Source organism: Malus sylvestris, chromosome 17 (assembly GCF_916048215.2).
Source record: "Malus sylvestris chromosome 17, drMalSylv7.2, whole genome shotgun sequence".
In the NCBI taxonomy this organism is placed as follows: Eukaryota; Viridiplantae; Streptophyta; class Magnoliopsida; order Rosales; family Rosaceae; genus Malus; species Malus sylvestris.
Genome location: NC_062276.1, coordinates 5,031,281 through 5,036,417, shown reverse-complemented (window position 1 = coordinate 5,036,417; position 5,137 = coordinate 5,031,281). Strand labels below are relative to the sequence as shown.

Sequence of the window (5,137 nt, the reverse complement as noted above, 5' to 3'; positions counted from 1 at the left end):
TTGCGCACCACTCCTCGGTGGGGGGATTTCACACACGCATTGTGCAAAGAATTTGGGCCCTCTGAGTTTGAAGACAGCGCCGAAGCGCTCTTCAAATTGAAACAATCAGGTACTCTCAAAGATTACATCACTGAATTTAGGCGTTTGGCAAATAGAACCCATGATTTAGGGCCTCTATTGTTAAAGAGTTGTTTCTTGGGTGGATTGAAACGTGAACTTAAATATGATGTTAAGCTTCTGCGCCCTTCTGATGTGCATGATGCCATTTCAATTGCCTTACAACTTGATGCTAAATTGTGTGATTTGAAGAGTGGCTATACTAAGCCTTTTCCACAGCCTCGTGGGTTACACACCCCTACTACACCACACATCACTCCTAGTGTTAAACCCTTTAATTTCCCTGTGAAGAGGTTAACCCCTGCGGAAATTCAGCGCAAAAGGGAGAAGGGTTAGTGCTGGTTTTGTGATGAAAAGTGGCGCATGGGACATAATTGTGCTAATAAGCAACTCCTCATGCTTGATCTAGCTTACCCTGAAGAGGAGATCACCACCCCATTGCTAGAAGAACCACCACCTGAAATTTTACAAATGGAACTTAGTGAATGTGCGTTTTATGGCACACTTGCTAGGCCCACTGTGAAAACAATGAAAGTCATCGGTTCAGTGAATGGTCACCAAGTCACAGTTCTCTTAGATTCTGGAAGCACCCATAATTTTGTGGATTCTAGACTCCTTAAGAAATTTGCTTGGCACACTCAACCTACTAAACCATTTGAAGTGATGATTGCGGATGGGGGTAAGGTTAGTAGTTCAGGTTGCTGCACTGATGCTGCTTTATCAATTGGGGGTTATGAATGTGGTGTGGATCTATACTCCTTGCCATTAGGAGGGTGTGACATAGTATTAGGGGTCCAATGGCTTTCCTCAGTTAGCCCGGTTCTATGGGATTTCCAGCTACTAACTATGGAATTTGCCAAGAATGGTTCTCAGTATAAGCTCATTCATAGTGACTCACCTGCTCCACTGATTCAAGAGGTGACTCTTCAACAGCTTGACAAAGAGATTTTCAACTCTAATTTGGGCTTGTTCCTTTACTCCATTGAAGATAAAAGGGTTGAAGCTTGTGATTTAAACCCCTTGCAACTTAAGCAACTACAAGAAGTGTTGGGGCAGTTTGACACCATTTTTGTCTTACCTACTGAGCTACCGCCGAGTAGGGTTCACAATCATCAAATTCCACTCGTTCCTGGATCTAAGCCCCCTAATATACGACCCTACCATTATGGTCCCTTGCAAAAGACTGAGATTGAAAAAGCAGTTCAAGAACTCCTTAAGGCAGGTTTTATCCGACCAAGCCACAGTCCTTTCTCTTGTCCAGTTCTCCTTGTGAAGAAAAAAGAAGGAACCTGGAGAATGTGTATGGACTACAGGGAGCTTAATGCCATAACAATCAAGGATAAGTACCCTATTCCTCTGATTGATGATCTCTTAGATGAACTACATGGTGCTCTGTTTTTCTCTAAGCTTGATTTACGGTCCAGTTATCATCAACTTTTGATGCATCCTCAAGACATTGAAAAAACTGCTTTCAGAACCCATGAAGGTCACTATGAGTTCTTAGTGATGCCTTTTGGACTCACTAATGCTCCTGCGACATTCCAAAGCCTTATGAATGATATATTCAGACCCCACTTGCGGCATTTCATTCTTGTGTTCTTCGATGACATATTGGTCTACAGTAAGACTTGGGAGGACCATTTGTTACATTTTAAAATGACCTTTGAAGTGTTGCAGCAGCACCAACTTTATGTTAAAAAGCAGAAATGTGCTTTTGGTCAAAGTAGAGTGGAATATTTGGGCCATGTCATATCAAGCAAAGGTGTAGAGGCTGATCCCTCCAAGATTCAGGCTATCATGGACTGGCCTAAGCCTACTACAGTGAAAGAATTGAGAGGTTTCCTTGGTCTCACAGGTTATTACAGGAAATTTGTGCCTGGTTTTGGCAAAATCTGCCAACCCCTTTACCAGATGACTAAGAAAGATGGCTTTTTGTGGACCCCAGCAGCTGAAGTAGCTTTCCAGAATCTCAAGGATACTATGACCTCTCCACAGGTCCTTGCTCTGCCTGATTTTACATTGCCATTTGAGTTGGAATGTGATGCTTCGGATAACGGCATTGGTGCTGTTCTCCAGCAACAAGGGAGACCCATTGCGTTTACCAGTCGAGCCTTAGGACCTAAGAATCAAGCTCTCTCCACCTATGAGAGAGAACTCATTGCAATTGTACATGCTGTCAAGAAATGGCAGTCCTATCTTCAGGGTAGACATTTTATCATCAAGACTGACCACTGCAGCTTGAAATATTTTTTAACCCAAAGGGCTCATACAACATTCCAACAGAAGTGGGTTTCCAAATTGATGGGATTTGATTATGAAATTCATTTTAAGAAGGGGGTTGATAACGTAGTTGCTGATGCCCTCTCTAGAAGACAAGTCACAGATCATGACACTCAGTGTTCTAATGGGGTAAATCATTCATCCATGAGTTGTCAAGCTATCTCTTACCCCTATTTTGGGTGGTTGGATGAATTACGAAGATACAATGAAGAAGATGCTTGGATCAAGCAAAAAAGGGCAGCGGTTACATCCTTGGGGAGTGGAACAACCAGTGATTCTAAGTTAGCCCATTATCATCTTGATAATGGCTTACTCAAGTACAAGTCCAGGATAGTAATCAGCCCCAATTCCACTTGGAAGCTTAAGCTTTTAACTGAGCATCATTCAACACCTGCAGCAGGGCACCAAGGTGTATTGAAGACCTATCATAGACTAAAAAGGGGTTTTTATTGGCCAGGTATGAAGGGCGACATAAAGACATATATCTCAGAGTGTAATACTTGCCAACAAAACAAGTATGAAACTCTATCTCCTCCTGGTTTACTTCAACCTTTGCCAATTCCTAAAAAAATATGGACTGATATAAGCATGGATTTCATTGTGGGATTACCATCTTGCAAAGGCAAAACTGTCATTTTTGTGGTAGTAGATAGGCTTACTAAGTATGCTCACTTCTTAGCTTTAGCTCATCCCTATACTGCCGTGACTGTTGCTCAGTTGTTTGTTGATAACATATTCAAGCTGCATGGAATGCCATCTACAATTGTGAGTGACAGAGATCCGTTGTTCCTAAGCTCTTTTTGGAAGGAGTTCTTTAAGTTGCAAGGATCACAACTTTGCATGAGCTCGGGGTACCACCCTCAGAGTGATGGACAAACTGAGGTGGTCAATAGGTGTGTTGAAACATATCTGAGGTGCTTTGTGGGAAACAAACCTAAGAATTGGGTCAAATGGTTACCATGGGCAGAGTGGAACTATAATACTTCCTATCATACTTCTTCAAAATTTACTCCATTTGAATTGGTATATGGGTACCCTCATCCTCATGTTACTTCTTATGAGTTAGGTACTGCAAAAATGGATTCGGTGGAACAAGAGTTGATTGAGAGGGATAAGTTGCTTACCATACTCAGGTCTAACTTAGCAATGGCTCAGAATCGAATGGCAGTTCATGCAAACAAGAAAAGGACTGAGAGAGAGTTTTCTGTTGGTGACTTAGTCTATCTCAAGCTACTGCCATATCAGTTGCAAACATTGGCTTCACATGCTTATCACAAGCTACACCCTCGATACTACGGTCCTTATGAGGTATTGGAGAGAGTAGGACCTGTTGCTTACAAACTCAAACTACCTGAGGGAACAAAAATCCATCCTGTTTTTCATGTCAGCTGCCTCAAGAGGCACATGGGAAATGTGGATTCACCCATAACAGCTCTGCCAACACTGACAGATGAAGCTCAGATGCGGGACTCTCATCCATCAGATGCCCCTTTGGCAATAATTGCCAGGAGAATTTACAAGAAGGAAGACAAGGCAGGTGTTCAGTTGCTAGTACAGTGGGTTGGACAAGAAGAGAGCACAGCTACTTGGGAGGATTATGATGATTTTCATGCCAGATTCCCAACATTTCAGCTCTGAAACCTTGTGGACAAGGTTGATTTTAAGGAGGGAGTGATGTTAGGAAATGCATTTTATTCCTTTTGTCGTAATTTCAATTTAGTAAATAAAAGGGTTTGTCCTTTAGTGAGTGGTTATGTAATGGAATGCTGAGTTGGTATTTCTGAGTGGAAAGGCTACTTAAATGGAGCAATGGCCTCATTGCTCCTCAGACTAATATTTGAGTATTATTAATTGAAATTCACACGAGTTTCTTGCTCGTCTTCTACCTCTTCCACTCCATATCTTCTAGTTTAGATGTGTTTGTTCATGCGTTGCTTTATTTTCTGTTTGGTTAGGAAGAAATTAATTGATTGTTGTATAGTTCGGCTCTTCACCTATTTTGCTTACGTTCTCTTTATTTCTTCGTGTTTTACATCTGGTTCTTTAGTTTCATTTCGTTTTTTGGTTGCAGGAAACATTCATCTTCGAATTTTAGGGTTTTGATTCTGCAAGCTTGCAAGCCCTTTTTGGGTCAGGTTTATCTCTTTGTTGTTAAATTTATTTTTTATTTGGGTATTTTGATTGTTTGTGGTTCAATTTTTCCCTGAAAATTTAAAAAGAGAGGAATTTTTTGTTTCAGGAAAAGTTAAGGATACGATCAAACGTTTACTGGTGAGTATTCTACTTTTCTGACTGTGATTTAATTTTTTTCAAGCTTTGGGTGTACTTTACTGATCTGCTTTGATTTTTGGTTTGCAGCAAACGTTGTTGCTCGAATTTTCCAGTTTTTCTCTGCGGCTTTGCAAGCTCTTTATTGTCAAGCTATATAATTTTTGTTGGATTGAATCGTTTTTGGTTTTTTGTTTTTTGTTCGGAGGGACTATGTTTTGTTTGCATGTGAGTTTTTTGTGGTTGTTGTTTGCATATTTCAGTTTTGACTATTTGCAAATAGTTTTTCTCAATAAATATTGAAAAATGTGTCTCTGCTTTTTGTGAAAAGGGGAAAATGGTGTGTTGTGAGTGATTGAATAATATTTACATTGCAATTAATAAAGTTAGCATGAATTGTGGTCAAGTTAATTGTAAATAATCCAAAATGACAATATGATTATATGATTGGTAACGCTCTGGCTACGGCAAC

At 40.5% G+C, this 5,137-nt stretch overlaps 1 long non-coding RNA gene across 1 annotated transcript; it reads left to right on the top strand.

Moving 5' to 3' along the window:
• The first annotated feature begins 4,289 nt into the window (after positions 1-4,289).
• LOC126610318 (uncharacterized) lies at positions 4,290-4,824 on the top strand. The gene is made up of 3 exons (XR_007618463.1): positions 4,290-4,532; positions 4,637-4,668; positions 4,756-4,824. It is a non-coding gene; the product is annotated as an uncharacterized LOC126610318 (long non-coding RNA).
• Positions 4,825-5,137: the final 313 nt, after the last annotated feature.